Genomic DNA, 17,918 nt, shown 5'->3' with positions numbered 1-17,918 from the left:
ATATCTTCTAATATCGCTCTACACAGCAATCCTTGGATGAGGCATCTGAATGCCAGAGACTCTTTATACAGTGCTAAACACCATATCACTTAATATTTTCGTATTTAAATTTGTATTTTAATACAAATTTTTACTATTATGATTGTTGTCAGAATATTCTTTGCGTGTTCAAAGCCATGAAGTCCTTTTTTTGCAAAGTTTCTTCCATCATTGTTGATTATTCCAAGGAATTAGAAATCCTTTTCACCTAACATACCAGTATTATATTTTGAAGATCTTTGACCCATTCTATTTGGGTCAATTTTTCTATAGATAGATCCTTTTTTCCATCCGTGACTGTGTGTGCTTGTGTGTGTTTGTTTGTGTTAGTGTGTGTTAGCCATTTCTATGTTTAATGTTTGTCTGTTTTATATGTATTGTCTGTTTATATTTTATTTAGGCTTTCCTGCTTTTATATGACCATTTCCCCCTCCCCAGGAAGAAGATGATGCCACCGCTACCAGAGTGGTCCTGTGATCCAGTATAAGTTTGTAGGATCTATATAAATCACCCAGCTGAAGTTGCAGCAGACCACCCACTGCATGGAAAGCAGGATTCAGGCAGCACCACTGGCATGTGAACTGCTCATGATCCTCTTCATGGTTCATTCTACATGAAGGTCTCCTGCTCTATGTCTTCACTCTGGCTGCTGCTATATTTGCAGTTATTTGAGTCCTTGAACTGCAACTCATCTTCAAAAAAGAATGTAGGCACTATGTCATCACTCTGGCTGCTGCTATTGCAGTTATTTGAGTCCTTGAATTATAAGTCATCTTCAAAGAAGAATGCAGGCACACCGTTGTTGCTGATGTGTACTAGATAGTCAATTTTTGTTACTTCCATTCAGCACACTATTGTTCACCACTGCTTTCAGCTATTGAGATATCTTTGGATCTAGAACATATCTTCCTTCCTTCCTTCCTTCCTTCCTTCCTTCCTTCCTTCCTTCCTTCCTTCCTTCCTTCCTTCCTTCCTTTTACCATTCTTCCTTTTTCTTCTTTCTTTCTTTCTTTCTTTCTTTCTTTCTTTCTTTCTTTCTTTCTTTCTTTCTTTCTTTCTTTCTTTCTTTCTTTCTTTCTTTCTTTCTTTCTTTCTTTCTTTCTTTCTTTCTTTCTTTCTTTCTTTCTTTCTTTCTTTCTTTCTTTCTTTCTTCTCTTCTTTCCTTCCTTCCTTCCTTCCTTCCTTCCTTCCTTCCTCCTTCCTTCTTCCTTCCTTCTTCCTTCCTTCTTCCTTCTTCTTTCTTTCTTCTTCTTTCTTCTTTCTTTCTTTCTTTCTTTCTTTCTTTCTTTCTTTCTTTCTTTCTTTCTTTCTTTCTTTCTTTCTTTCTTTCTTTCTTTCTTTCTCTCTCTCTCTCTTTCTTTCTTTCTTTCTTTCTTTCTTTCTTTCTTTCTTTCTTTCTTTTTCTTTCTTTCTCTCTTCTTTCTTCTTTTTTCTTTATTTCTCTTTTATTTCCTGCTTTTTCCTTTTTACATCTCTTACCTTCTTTTTCTCTTTTTAGTTATTTCATTTTTTCTCTTTCTTTCTTACATTCTTTCACTCTTTTTTTGATTTGTGAGTCATACCTGGCACTGCTCAAATATGTCTCCTGACTTTGCACTCAGAAATAGTTCCTCTCACGCAAGAGGCACCATATGGGATGATGGGATTCAAAACACCATCCATCCTGGATCAGCTGAAAGCAAGGCAAACTTGCTACCATTGAGCTCTCTATGGCCTAAATTTCAAGCAAAAACTTTAAATTCAATGAAATCAATATTTCATATGGGGAGTATTTACACAATCACTAATGCATTGGCCAACTTTACATTCTAGTGTCATATAGAGTTTATGCTAAAAACAGTAAGTGACAAGAAAGTTCAATTTCCCTTTGGTAATGTAAATGTAGCACTGCTGAATGGGGCATTCTTTACATGACTGAAACCCAATCACAATCATCAAGGTGTTTAAATAAATATATTAATTAAAAAATAAATCGGTGGCCATGTCTGTGGTCACTCCTGGTCTTGGGAGAGACATAGACAATACTTTGGTACTCCCATAACTGTTCCTGCTCTACATAATTTGGACATAATTTGACACTTGATTTCAGGTACTTGCCTGACACACTGGATGGTTCAATGACATAAATCTCTTGTCTGACTAGTGAGGTTTATGTGTAGGTATTTTGAAGCTAAACACTGCTAGTGACACAGGACTACAGGAGATATAGGTCTCTGTGGTTTAAATTATCCTGATTGTCAAAGAATTTCCACTGGATGGAGGCAACATTTAAAGAAGTAGCAAATGGATTTGGGGACAGGGTAATGTTTAGTTCTGTTTGGAGGCTATACCCAGCAATACTTAGGGACTACTCCTGGCTCTGCACTCAAGAATCACTCTTGGCTGTGTTCATAGAACCATATTTCCATAAGGATGTGGGGATCAAACTCATGTTGATTCAAGCAAGCAAAGAACCTTAACTACTGCACCATGTCTCCAGCCCCTAAAAGAAAATGTTTATTCAAAAAAAGGCTCCAGAGCAAAGGGACAGGGGAGAAGAAATTGAAAAGTGAAATGCCTTAAAAAAACATTTTGCCTAGGAGTTTTAGATTTAGAATCTGATTACCAGAATATTGATGGCACTGCTATGCTACAACAAGGGATGTTATCTATTTTTCCTAAATATTCCATAAAATAGGGTGCCCTGATGTGAGTGATTAATGTTTTTAAAATTATGTTTCATATCCATTAACACATAATCCTGTTTGGGGCATATTTTTGTCTTAACAATCATTTGCAATGGCCTCCAATATTTGCTTGATACCGCAGTCTCCAGAGAACATTATATCCTGTGAAAACCTTTGATTAATATTTCATTCAGTACTAAGCTAAGGTGAAAGCTCAAATGAGAATGGAAGAAAGATGGTATTGAGATTGAGTCCCTCCTTTCACCTAGTCACAGAGACCTGGCAATTGATGTTGATATTGGAAGTCCAAAGAGTTCTTTTTTATTAGCACACACTAAAGAGAGCTTTGGAATTCTGATGTTGAGGATGACAACAAGAAAGGAACCTGGAAAGTGGTTTAATGGCTAGGGGAAAAAGCTGAATAAATGGAAGTTTCTGGCTGCAATCAACCTTCTTATTGTGTTTTAGTTCTTCTTTCAAAAACACTTCCAGAAAACCTTGCAACATGTAATTATATGTAGATTTCAAACTCAAGGACAGTTGATTTTAGATTTCTGGTGGCAGATGAGGTTGTGTTATATATATATTATATACTATTATATCAATATAATTAATAATATTAAATATTATTAATAATATTACTTATTGTGTAATGTTATATAATCCAATATAATATGTTATTATATATAGATCTAATATTATACCTATCTATTGGAATAAAGACAGACCCTCAGACAGTAGAGTAGCTTGAGTACTCATAGAATGTTCCCCAGACATACAATCACCTAATTTTTGATAAAGGAGCAAGAAATCCTAAATGAAGCAAGGAAGGCCTCTTCAACTGGTGGTGTTGACACAACTGGTTAGCCACTTGCAAAAAAGCAAACTCAGACAAGCTTAACAGAACACAAAGATAAAAATCAGAAAACACAAAAGTGAAATAATAAAACTGAAAAACTCAGTAGCTGAAATTAAAATCTCAATGGAAAGACTTTCCAACAGAGTAACAGCAGCTGTGGGTAGAATCTGCGAGCTGGAAGATGACATGCAGAACAACTCAATACAGCAGAAGAGACTATAAAAGAACCTTAATGCAAATGATCAAACAATGGAAAAATAACTCAAAGACTGCGAACATGTGAAAATAGAAGTCCTTGATAAGTTCAACATAAACAACATAAGAATCATTGGGGCCCCCAGAGATATATTTTTGTCAGTTTAACTATCTATTCTAAAGCCTACTGGGCACAGTCCACACAGGTGAGAAAGCAAAGCATGCCAGAGGTGTTATTCACAATGTTTTGCTACCCTAGACCTGCTGCTACAGCTCAAAATTAGAATGATCAGTGTCCACAAAACCTAAAAAGGAAGTCTCTTGGGCTGGTGAGGTGGCATGAGTGAAATAAGTCAGAGAAGAAAGAGAGACACACAAAATGGACGCACCTATTTCTAGGTTTTAAGAAAAGTTAAAGTTATTGCTGTGATAATGTCCAGAATAGAGGGCCAGAAAAACTGACCCATGATATGAAACTCACCTCAAAGAGGGGTGAGTTCAGTGAGAGAAATAATACACCAACGAATACCATCTCAATGTTTATGAATGAGATTAATAGAATGCCTCTTTCAAATAGAAATAGGGGGCAAGGAGGGAGATATGGGGCATTGGTTGTGGGAATGTTGCAGAAAAAATTAAAGAGACAAAAAATGAATAAAAAGAAAGAAAGCAAGAAGAAAGAAAGAAAGAAAGAAAGAAAGAAAGAAAGAAAGAAAGAAAGAAAGAAAGAAAGGAAGGAAGGAAGGAAGGAAGAAGGAAGGAAGAAGAATGAAAGGAAGGAAAAAAGGAAGAAGACAGAAAGAAGAAAGAATGAATGAAAGGAAGGAAGGAAGAAAAGAAGGAAGGAAGGAAGGAAGGAAAGAAGGAAGGAAGGAAGGAAGGAAAGAAGGAAGGAAGGAAGGAAGGAAGGAAGGAAGGAAGAAAGGAAGGAAGGAAGGAAGGGGAGCCAACCTGCACCAGCTATTAGGTATGACTCTTTTCACACTAAGTATTTTAAATTTTTTCAAAAAAAGTTGGACTCCCACCATTCCACATGCAGTGGACAAGTCTTGAATCCAAACTATAGGTTTGTTCACGTGCCCTCTCACAGTACTGCTGAGACTCTTTCAACCTTCTAACCTACAACAGAAGCAGCTTTGCTGGAGAGACCTTCCCCACCCCCACTGAGTTCTTGACCCCCATTGCTGGCCGAGTTAGTGTCAGAACTGTCCAGGAGGGTAGACAGCACATTATGAACAATTGGTAAATCACAGTGTTATAATAAAAAATAAACAAAACTTGTTCCAATAAAATATTATTTTTGAAAAACAATGTTTGACAAAAACTGGGAATTGAACTTCCATCAGACCGAGCAATACCATTCCTAGGGATATATCTGAGGAATGCAAAAGCACAATGCAGAAAATCCCTCTGCATTAGGAAGTTCATCACAGCACTAGTCACCGTTTCCAGAATCTGGAAACAATGCAAGTGCCTAAGAATAGATAACTGGATAAAGAAACTTTGGTACATCTACACAATGGAATATTATGTAGCTATTAGGAAAACTAAAGTCATTAAATGTGCTTAGACACAGATGGCTATGCAGAACTTTTTGCTATATAAAATGAGTCAAAAAAAGAGGAAAGAATAAAAAATAATCACACTCCTTTGTGGGTTATGGATAAAAAGATAGTGTTATAATAGTATCCAGAGGCGATAGAGATGAGGACTAGGAGGACAAATTCATGGTAGGAAATTTGTCACAATTAGTGGGGGAGTGCAGTTATGAGAGAACAGACCATGATTATAATAAATTAAATTGTACAAACTACATGAGAAAGTCAGTGGAGAGCTTTCAGAATCACTGAAGCATTTGATGAGCAAGTGAACTGAAATTTTTTGTCCTAAACATGGAAGCTGGACTCTCCCATCAGCTGCAGGGACTAAGGCAATAAGCCACAGGTTGTACTGACAAAGATAATGCCATATTGTAACTATTTCCACCATGGGTGTCAACGAATAGATAGACACCAAGAATCAATAGGGCATCTGCCTTCTAGGAGAAAATACATTACACTGGTAACTGACGTCTTTTCAAGGGAAAACTTTCTTTTTCTCTTCCTTCCTTCCTTCCTTCCTTCCTTCCTTCCTTCCTTCCTTCCTTCCTTCCTTCCTTCCTTCCTTCCTTCCTTCCCTCCTTACTTCCTTCCTTCCTTCCTCCCTCCCTTCCTCCCTCCCTCCCTCCCTCCCTCCCTTTCTTCCTTCCTTCCTTCCTTCCTTCCTTCCTCCCTCCCTCCCTCCCTCCCTCCCTCCCTTCCTTCCTTCCTTCCTTCCTTCCTTCCTTCCTTCCTTCCTTCCTTCCTTCCTCCTTCCTTCCTTCCTCCTTCCTCCCTCCCTCCCTCCCTCCCGCCCTTCTTTCCTTCCTTCCTTCCTTCCTTCCTTCCTTCCTTCCTTCCTTCCTTCCTTCCTTCCTTCCTCCCTCCCTCCCTCCCGCCCTTCCTTCCTTCCTTCCTTCCTTCCTTCCTTCCTTCCATCATTCCTTTCACTCTTTCATTTTCATTTTTCATTTTCATTTTCATTTTCATTTTTCCTCATTTGATCCTGGATCAGATGCTTGCAAGGCAAGCTGTGCTATCTCCCCCAGGCCCTTCTTTTTTATTTCTTTCTTCTTCCCTTCACTCTCTTTATTTTCTCTGTTTCTTCTTTCTTTCTTTCTTTTTCTCTCTTTCTTTGTTTCATTATTTCATTTTTCTTTCTTTCTCTTTTTCTTTATTTCTTTTCTTTCTCTTTCATTTTTCTTTCTTTTTCTTTCTTTTTCTTTCTTTCTTTTTTTTTGGGTCACACCCGGCAGTGCTCAGGGGTTATTCCTGGCTCCAGGCTCAGAAATTGCTCCTGGCAGGCACGGGGGACCATATGGGACGCCGGGATTCGAACTGATGACCTCCTGCATGAAAGGCAAACGCTTTACCTCCATGCTATCTCTCCGGCCCTTTATTTCTTTTTCATTCTTTTGTTTTTTCTTTCATTTTTATTTATTTCTTTTTCTTTCTGCTCTTTCATCCTTTCTTTTCTTTCTTTCACTTTTTTCAATCTTTTTTTTTTAGTCACACCTGGTAGAGTTTAAAGATGACTTCTGACTTTGCACTCAAAAATTGCTCCTGGCAGGCATGGGGGACCATATGGGATGTTGGGATTCAAAACACCATCCATCCAGGTACAGCTGTGTGCAAGGCAAACATTGTGTCACTGTGCTATCTCTCTGGCCTCATGGTCAAGGGAAAACTTTAAATTCAATAAAATCAATATTTCATATGGGGAGTTTTTACACAATCAATAATGTGTCAGCCAAATTTAAACTCTAGTATTGTATAGAGTTTATGCTCAAAACAGTAAGTGACAAGAAATTTCTATTTCCCATTGGTGACGGGAATGTTGCACTGCTGAAGGGGGGTGTTCTTTAGATGACTGAAACCCAACCATAATTATGTTTGTAATCAAGGTGTTTAAAAAAAAGATATTAATTAAAAAATAAATCGGTGGACAGGTCAGTGGTCACTCCTGGTTTTGGAAGAGACATGGACAATAAATACTTCAATATTCCCATAACTGTTCATGCTGTATGTGTGGATATAGTTTGGCACTTGATTTTAGGTAGTCACCTGGCACAATGGATGGTTCAGTGAGTTAAAGCTGTCATCTGAATAGTGAGATGTGTATGTACTATGAATTCAAACCCTGCTGGTGGCACAGGAATACAGGAAGTATTAGTAGTTGAGATTATCCTGGTTGTCAAAGAATTTCCACTGGATGGATGCAACATTTAAAGAAGTAGCAAATGGATTTCGGGACAATGTAATGTTTGTTTTGTTTTGGGGCTACACCCAGCAATGTTTAGGGACGACTCCTGGCTCTGCACTCAAGAATCACTCTGGCTGTGTTCAGAGAATTATATTTTTATAGAGATGTGGGGGTCAAACCCAGATTAGCTGCAAGCAAGGCAAAGAGCTTATCAACTGTACTCTATCTCCAGCTCCTAATACAAATGTTTATTGGGGGAAAAGCTCCAGAGCAAAGGGGCGGTGGAGGGGAAATTTGAAAGTGAAGTGCCTTAGAAAACCATTTGTCTAGGAGTTTTAGGGAAATAGGTCTGTTTACCAGAATACTGATGGCACAGTTATGCTACAACAAGGGATGTTATCTATTTCTTCTAAATATTCCATAAATTAGTGTGCCCTGATGACAGTGATCAATGTTTTGAAAATTATGTTTCACATCCATTAGCCCATAATCCTGTTTGGGGCGTATTTTTGTCTTATCCATCATTAGCAATGGCCTCCAAGATTTGCTAGATACTGCAGCCTCAGGAATACCTTACATCCTGGGAAAACTATGAATTAATGTGGAATTCAGCAATAAGCTAAGGTGAGTGTTCCCATTAGCGTGGTAGAAAGATGGGTATTGAAATTAATGTTGGAGGACCAAAGATTTCTCTTTTATTAGCACACACTAAAGAAAGCTTTAGAATTCTGATCCTCGGATCCACAGCCAAAAAGGAACCTGGAAAGTGGTTTAATGGCTAGGAAAACATCCAGAATAAGTGGAAGGTTCTGAGCTTCATCTTTGTTGACCAGGCAATCTAGACTATTGTCTGGGGAACACGACCAAACAAATATAAATAAATAAATAAATAAATAGAACCAATGATATATCACAGGGGTAGGGTGTTTACCTTGCATGCAAAAGGACGGTGGTTCAAATTCCAGCATCCCATATGATCCCCTGATCCTGCCAGGGGCAATTTCTGATCTAGAGACAGGATTGTCTCTAAATGCTGCCGGGGTGACTCCCAAAAAGAAATACAAATAAATAAATAAATGTTGCAATAATAAGAACTTGGTAAACCTCTCACTGCAATATTAAAATTCTGAGTGAAAATGTGGAAAGATGACTGATCTAACTTGGAATAGTTAATCTCTCCCTTTTATGAGTTGATCTATTTTGCTGGTAGAGAACTACTAAGTGGTAGATAAAGAAAATCAGAGTAAATTGAAATCTTATTTTTTTGGGGTCACACCCAGCAGCGGTCAAGGGCTATTCCTAGCTCTATGCTCAGAAATCACCCCCGGCAGGCTCCAGGGACCATATGGGATGCCTGGATTCAAACCACTGTCCTTCTGCCTATGAGGCGAATGCCTTAACTCCATGCTATCTCTCCGGCCCCAGAGTAAATTGAAATGTTGAAGACAAAGTGATAGTGATGAACTTCAACATCTCAGGAAAGATGAACATTTTGTGAAGGAAAGAGGACAAGCGTGGAAAGTGACTCCCCATACCCAAGTATACATACCCACTTCAGGTATTTATTTAATAATACATACTACTTACTAATGCAAGCAAGAGCCTTCCTACCAGTGTTTAGATAAAAAAAATATCGGATCATTTTAATAACACTGATAATTCTACAGCAAAGTAGTTTCACATGTTCACATCCTGATTCTCATTTGGGAAACAAAGAGACTCGGGCATTTTAATCTTAGATTGCTTGTTGGAGCTCAGATAATTGTAAACAGTTGAGTTAGCACATACTATGAATATATAGTTTACCTCCTAAATTATGTCTCATCTTTCTCTCTCATTTTTCAATTTTTTTTAAACTTAGTCACTGTGATATACACAGAGATTAAGCTATGCATTGTTAAATTTTCATGATTAGGGGCCGGGTGGTGGTGCTAGCCTTGGAGGACCACGGTTCAATCCCCCAGTGTCCCATATGGTCCCCCAAGCCAGGAGCGACTTCTGAGCGCATAGCTAGGTGTCACTGTGTGTGGCCCAAAAACCATAAAAAAAGAAGTTTTCATGATTAAATTTCAGTCATACAACATTCCATACCTGTTCCTTCAGCAAAGTACATGTCTCAGCAGTAATGTCCCAAGTTTCTCTCTTGTTCTCCCCCTCCGCCAGCATTTATGACAGTCACTTTGCCCCCTCTCCATACTGGTACTAAAAGTGTATCATGAATATCACTTTACCTCCTTTCAGCACCTAGTAGTGTAGTGATTCCATTTTTAAAGTTAAAGAATCTTAAGTAAAGGGTACCATTGAGCTTTACAGCAATTCTATAGTCATAACTATAAAATCATATGTTATATTTATTATTCTGAAACCTGAATCTATATATTCATAAGCTTACTAAGAAAACAATGTATTCTAAACTCAATGGTTGCCTAATTAACCATATGCTAGGACTTTTATTGACTGCAGACTCATGTTTGGCTCAAAAACCAAAACCAAACAAACCCAAAAGTAGGCAATACATGAAAAGTCACTTCTCTATTGAAAACACACAGAATACTTACAAACACTGAAAGGAATGCTCACCATCACTTATAATAAATAAATGAACATCAAACTTACAATAAAATACATATGAGGTTGGTGATCATCGCTATGTCAGAGACATGAGAAACATTAAATATTAGTGAGAATGTGGAGAAAAGTTGCCCTGGTGTAGGATCAGAGAGATAGTTAAGTGGATAGACATTTATCCTAGTTTGATCTCCAGCATCCAAAATGCTCCACTGAGCACCACCAGGAGGGATTTATGAATACTTAGCCAGTAATAATCCCTGAGCATAACCAGATTAAGCCCTAAAACAAAAATCAACAGAAAGTACCCTGTTATGGATTGTCAGGAATGGAAGTTTATGTAGAATCAATAGGCAATATTATGGAGTTTCCTTAAAAGATAGAAATAGTAAATTCCATATTATGCAATCGATCTCTACAAAGCATTTGTCCAATGGAGCTGAACACATTATTTTTAAAAGTATTTGCATGTATATGTTTATAGAAGAATTAGTCGCAAAAGCATGAATGTGGACTGTTGGTTCACAGAGCTGAATTCAGGCAGGGGAGGGAAGAAAATGTCAATGGGTATATACTTGCTTGTATAAATGCTGGGAATTACAATTACCCATCTCCTCATCTGTACCAACTTATGTTGTTTAGAGGCCAACTCTGAAAAATTGGAACAATGGCTTTCACTCAAAGTAACCACCTAGACCTTGCCCAAGGTGTGGCAAAGGATGTCCTTGGGCAAGTGACTGTCTTTCAGTACCTAATGGTCTCCCCAGAAACCGGGGGGAGGGATTAAAGTCAATCTTGCGAGGCCAGGTCATATGCTTTAAGTGTGGCAAAATGGGGCATATACAAAAACACTGGTGGTCACAACCTCTTTTTATAGCTACTCAAGGACCTACCCACTTGGGACCAAGATTAATGAACCCATCTCTGGAAACTGGGTTGGGGCCAGTCCCTGTCCCCTCAAAGTCAGGGAACCTTATCATCAATAATTCATCTTCCCAGACCAAATCAAGAGAACTCCACAGTTTAAGCTCATAAAAGTCTGCAACTTCAGGAAGATTCGGTTTATATATTCCTTGCCCAGAGAACTTGACGCTCATGCCAGCCCAATGCCCTTATAAGATTATAAGTTCCAGTCTGCCATAACAGGACCACTCCTGTTAGGAACTATTATGATTGTAGGAAGAAGCAGTTTAACAGTGAAAAGAATAGTAATTGACCTGAAGATTATAGATTCTGACCATGTAGAAGAAATAATAGTCATTCTTTCAGTCCCACAGTCTGTACCTTTAGGAAATGTGAAAATATAGCTCAACATTTATTACTTCCTTATGTTATACCTGAAAAATCAGAGCGCATCAGACTAGGAGGCTTTAGGAGTACTAATCCTGGGGCTTCTGCATTGATAGCTTTCACTGCTAAGCTTTAAGAGGAAAATGCAATGTCAACTTTTTTTTTTCCTCCCATCAAATGTTAACTCTTGATATTTAGGACAAAACGTTTTTTTTTTTTTTTTTTTTTGAGTCACATCCGCCAGTCCTCAGGGGTTACTCCTGGCTCTACACTCAGAGATCGCTCCTGGCAGGCACGGGGGATCATATGGGATGCCGGGAGTTGAAGCACTGTCCTTCTGCATGGAAGGCAAATGCCTTACCTCCAGGCTTTCTCTCCAGCCCCAGGACAGAAAATTTTTTAATGTAAGTTTGATTCAGGGACAGAAATGCCTGTGATTTCCTAAAGAGATTGGCCACAAAATTGGGCTCTAAAAGATATTTAATACAGCTTGGAAGGTATAGGAGGTGCCAGGCCTCAAAATTCTGCTCGCCAGAGTACTAGGTATTTGAAGTGCATAGGACCAGATGATCAACAGTAAATATTCATGCATTATATAACTCCAGTTTCTTTGAACCTATAGGGACTTGATTTGCATAATCAATGGGAAACAGAATATTACATCCCTCGCCTAAGTACATAGAATATACATACATTCAATTTGTAGTTGATAGATTTTATGATGAGGAAACCAGGGAGAACACAGGGTTGAGTGCCCACTAAATGGTATAGACAGGGGATATGGAAGTAACTCAAAGGTCTGGGTGCAAATTTGTGTACAGCAGAATGAATTCTACCCTCTGCTTCTCATATATTCCCTAGTATTGCCAGATCTGACCACAGAAATCAGAACCAGGATTATAGAACCATGTTATGTGTGACTCCTGATCTTAAACCAAAAAATATTTAACAAACAACTTAAACCAATGATCACGGTGGCATTATTTGCAATAGTCAAAATGTAGAATTAATATGTCTATTTATGGAGAGTGTGGCAATAACAAACATACTATTCATAAAATAAAATATCCAGGAGGGTAGTCGGCATATTTTGAACAACTTGGGAAATGACAATGTTATAATAAAAAATAAACAAAACTTGCTCCAATAAAATATTATCTTTGGAAAACAATGTTCCTTCAAAAATTAGAAATTGAACCTCCATCAGACTGAGCAATACCATTCTTAGAGATATACCCAAGAGTGCAGAAACACAATGCAGAAAAGCCCTCTGCATTAGGAAGTTCATCACAGCACTACTCACAGTTTCCAGAATCTGGAATCAATCCAAAAGCCTAAGAATAAGTGGATAAAGAAACTTTGGTACATCTACACAATGGAATATTATGTAGCTGTTAGGAAAAGTAAAGTCATTAAATGTGCTTAGACATAGATGGTTATGAAAAGTATTTTGCTGAATGAAATGAGTCAAAAGGAGAGGGAAAAGAATTATGACACTCCTTTGTGGGTTATGTATAAAAAGGTAGTGTTGTAATAGTATCCAGAGGCAATAGAGTTGAGGACTAAGAGGACAAATTCATGGTAGGAAATTTGTCACAATTAGAGGGGGAGTGCCGTTAGGGCAGAGAACAGACCATGATTATAATTATTAAGTTGTTCAAACTACATGTGAAAGTCAGTGAAGAGCTTGCAGAATCAGTGAAGCATTTGATGAGTAAGTGAACTGAATCGTTTATCCTAAGCATGTAACCAGGACTCTCCCATCAGCTGTAGGAACTAAGGCAATAAGCCAGAGTTGTACTGACAACGATAATGCCATACTGTAACTATTTCCACCATTGACATCAACAGATGAACACCAAGCATCAATAGGTCATCTGCCTTCCAGGAGAAAATACATTACACGGGTAACCTATGTCTATTCAAGGGAGAATTTTGTTCTTTCTATCTCCTTCCTTCCTTCCTTCCTTCCTTCCTTCCTTCCTTCCTTCCTTCCTTCCTTCCTTCTTTCTTTCCTTCCTTCCTTTTTTCCTTCCTTCCTTCTTCCCTTCTCTTTTCTTTTTCTTTTTTTTCTTTCTTTCTTTTTTCTTTCTTTCTTTCTTCTTTCTCTTTTTTCTTTCTTCTTTCTTTCTTTCTTTCTTTCTTTCTTTCTTTCTTTCTCTTTCTTTCTTCTTTTTTCTTCTTTTCTTTCTTTCTTTCTTTCTTTCTTTCTTTCTTTCTTTCTTTCTTTCTTCTTCTTCTCTCTTTTCTTTCTTTCTTTCTTTCTTTCTTTCTTTCTTTCTTTCTTTCTTTTTTTTTCTTTCTTCTTTCTTTCTTTCTTTCTTTCTTTCTTTCTTTCTTTCTTCTTTTTCTTTCTTTCTTTCTTTCTCTCTTTTCTTTCTTTCTTTCTTTCTCTTTTCTTTCTTTCTTTCTTTCTTTCTTTCTTTCTTTCTTCTTTCTTTCTTTCTTTCTTTCTTTCTTTCTTCTTTCTTTCTTTCTTCTTTCTTTCTTTCTTTTCTTTCTTTCTCTTTCTTTCTTCTCTTCTTTCTCTTCTTCTTTCTTTCTTTCTTTCTTTCTTTCTTTCTTTCTTTCTTTCTTTCTTTCTTTCTTCTTTCTTTCTTCTTTCTTTCTTTCTTTCTTTCTTCTTCTTTCTTTTTCTTTCTTTCTTTTCTTCTCTTCTTTCTTTCTTCTTTCTTTCTTTCTTTCTTTCTTTCTTTCTTTCTTTCTTTCTTTCTTTCTTCTTTTTTCTTTCTTTCTTCTTCTCTTTCTTTCTTCTTTCTTTCTTTTTTCTTTCTTCTTTCTTTCTTTTTTTCTTTCTTTCTTTCTTCTTTCTTTCTTTCTTTCTTTCTCTTCTCTCTCTTCTTTCTTTCTTTCTTTCTTTCTTTCTTTCTTTCTTTCTTTCTTCTTTTTCTTTCTTTCTTTCTTCTCTTTCTTTCTCTCTCTTCTTTCTTTTCTTTCTTTCTTCTTTTTTCTTTCTTTCTTTCTTCTTTTTTCTTTCTTTCTTTCTTTCTCTTCTTTCTTTCTTTCTTTCTTTCTTTCTTTCTTTCTTTCTTTCTTTCTTTCTTTCTTTCTTCCTTCTTTCTTTCTTTCTTTCTTTTTTCTTTCTTTCTTTCTTTCTTTCTTTCTTTTTCTTCTTTTCTTTCTCTTTTTTTCTTTCTTTCGTTCTTTCTTTCTTTCTTTCTTTCTTTCTTTCTTTCTTTCTTTCTTTCTTCTTTTCTTTCCCTTTTTCCTTCTTTCTTCCTTTTTTTTCTGGCTTACATTCTTTTATTCTTTCTTTTTTTGGTTTTTTGTGTCTAACCTGGCAGGAATCAAATATGACTTCTGGCTTTGTGCTCAGAAATAGTTTTTCTCAGGCATGAGGGAAAATATGGGATGCTGGGATTCGAAACACCATCTATCCTGAATCAGCTGTGTTCAAGGCAAACTTCCTAACACTGAGCTATCTCTATGGCTAATTTTTTTTGTTTTCTTTTTGAGCCACACCCATTTGACGCTCCGGGGTTACTCCTGGCTATGTGCTCAGAAATTGCCCCTGGCTTGGGGGGACCATATGGGATGCTGGAGGATCGAATCGCGATTCGTCCTATGCTAGCACTTGTAAGGCAGATGACACCTTACCTCTAGCGCCACCTTCCCGGCCCCTATGGCTAATTTTCAAGCGATGACTTTAAATTCAATAAATTCAATAGTTCATATGGGGAGTATTTACACAATCACTAATAAGTTGGCCAACTTTACACTCTAGAATGTCGTATAGAGTTTCAGCTCAAAATGGTGACAAAAAATTTCAATTTCCCATTGGTGATGGAAATGTAGCACTGCTGAAGGGGCTATTCTTTACATGACTGAAACCCAATCACAATCATCAAGGTGTTTAAATTGAGATATTAATTAAAAAAATAAATCAGTGTGCATGTCTGTAGTCACTCCTGCTCTTGGAAGAGACATAGACAATACTATGGTACTCCCATAACTGTTCCTGCTCTACATAATTTGGCACTTGATTTGGTAGTCGCCTGACACACTGGATGGTTCAATGACATAAAGTTCTTGCCTGACTAGTGAGTGTGTATGTATTATGAATTCAAACCCTGCATGTGACACAGGAATGCAGGAGGTAGAGTTCTCTGTGGTCTAGATTATCCTGGTTGTCAAAGAATTTCCACTGGATGGGTGCAACACTTAAAGAAGTAGCAAATGAATTTGGGCATAGGGAAATGTTCAGTTTCATTTGGAGGCTACACCCAGAAATGCTTAGGGACTACTCCTGGCTCTGCACTCGAGAATCACTTATGGCTGTGTTCAAAGAACCATATATCTGTAAGGATGTGGGGATCAAACATATGTTGGCTGAAAGCAAGGAAAGGACCTTATCTAGTGCACTATGTCTCCAGCCCCTAAGAGCAAAAGTTTATTGGAAAAAAGGTTCCAGAGAAAAGGGGCAGGGGGAGTAGATATGGAAAAGTGAAGTGCCTTAAAAAACCTTTTCCTAGAAGTTTTAGGTAAATAGATCTGTTTACCAGCATACTGATGGCACTGCTATGCTACAACAAGGGATGTTATCTATTTTTCCTAAATATTCCATAAATTCGGGTGCTCTGATGCCAGTGATCAATATTTTTAAAATTATGTTTCATATCCATTAAAACATAATCCTCTTTGGGGCATATCTTTCGCTTCTCAATCATTAACAATGGTCTCCAAGATTTGCTGGCTTCCGCAGACTCAGGAGTACATTATATCCTGTGAAAATCATTGATTAATGCGGAATTCAGTCTTAAGCTTAGGTGAGAGCTGAAATAAGCATGGTAGAAAGATGGGTACTGAAATAGAGTCCGTCCTATCACCTAGCCACAAAGACCTGGCAATTGATGTTGATGCTGGAAGTCCAAAGAGTTCTCTTATTTGCACACACAAAAGAAAGCTTTGGAGTTCTGATGTAATGGCTATGCTGAATAAACGGAAGTTCTGAGCTTCCTTTTTGATGAGCACACAATCAAGACTATTGTCTGGGGCACATGACCAAAGACATATCAATAAATAAGCAAATGTTGCAATTATAGCAACTAGGTAAACCTCTCATTGCAATATTCAAAATCTGAGGGAAAAAGTGGAGGGATGACTGATCAATCTTGGAGAAGTTATTCACTCCCTTTTCCTGACCAGATGTATTTTGCTGATATAGAACTATTAAGTGGTAGATAAAAAAAAATCAGAGGACATTGAAATCCTGAAGACAAACACAAAGCGATATTCAGAACATCACCATCTCAGGAAGGATGAACATTTTGTGAAGGGAAGAGGACAAGCCAGGAAAGGACAAGCCACTCCCAGGTCCATATACACATTGCAAGTATTCATTTAATAATACATATTTGCTACTTCCAAATCAAGCAAGACCCTTCCTACCAGCCTTTAGAGAAACACATTGAATCATCTCAATAACCCTGAGAATTCTGCAGCAAAGTAGTTTCACATGTTCAGATCCTGATTCTCATTTGGGAAACAATGAGACTCAGGCATTGTAATCTTAGATTGCTTGATGGAGCTCAGGTAACTAGTAAGCAGTTGAGTTAGCATATATGCAAGTTTGGAAGCTATTATGGAAAGAGAAGGCCCTTAAATAATTTTAGCAGATCTACCTATGTCATAGATAAATATGTAACAAATGAGTAACACTTTGTTGGTTGCTTCCATGCAAAGCAGGACTACATACCTTATCCACAACTTTCTAACTTGGTGATAATTGGAATATTGACTTTTTCAGATTATATAAAGAATATTTATTTTAGAATGACCAGTCTAATTCCGAATCATTCCCACAAGAATTGAAAGCAGATAGGAGTTATTGATATACCTGTTGGTGATAGAGGCTACAGGCATCAGTCAAAAGGGAAGATCTGCTGAAGAAATTAAGGATAAATTAACGGGCATTTGATGTTTTTTTTTTGTTTTTGGCACCACACCGATTTGATGCTCAGGGGTTACTCCTGGCTAAGCACTCAGAAATTGCCCCTGAGTAGGGGGGGGATCATAGGGGACGCCAGGGGATCGAACCACAGTCCTTCCTTGGCTAATGCTTGCAAGGCAGACACCTTACCTAGAGCGCCACCTCTCTGGCTCCTGGGCATTTGATTTTTAAAGATAATTGTGCACACACAGTTTTCTGATTCTCAGCCTTAAAAGAGAAGAATGTGCTGACACACCATAACATTGAGGTTTTGGGGCAACTGACCTGAGTCAGTGAGCAAAGGGGACATAGTTGAGACTCTGAGACTTTGTGCCTCTGTCATTATCTCCCCTCTGTGTTTTTGTCACCTACATAGGACCCAGGATTATGTTTCATCTTTCTCTTCCACTTCATGCTGAACCTGAGATTTATGGTAAATGAGAAACGTTGCCTCGAAATGAGGGGACAAGCTGAGACATAACTTCTCAATGGTTTTGTCAACATTATCTGATGGAGGTGGGGTGTAAGGGAGGGTCCTTTGAGTGGTGACTATCTCCAAGGTAGATCAGTATGGTCCCAGAGGCCTCTTGCA

Source organism: Suncus etruscus, chromosome 1 (assembly GCF_024139225.1).
Source record: "Suncus etruscus isolate mSunEtr1 chromosome 1, mSunEtr1.pri.cur, whole genome shotgun sequence".
Taxonomy (NCBI): domain Eukaryota; kingdom Metazoa; phylum Chordata; class Mammalia; order Eulipotyphla; family Soricidae; genus Suncus; species Suncus etruscus.
This window is presented reverse-complemented; position numbering follows the sequence as displayed.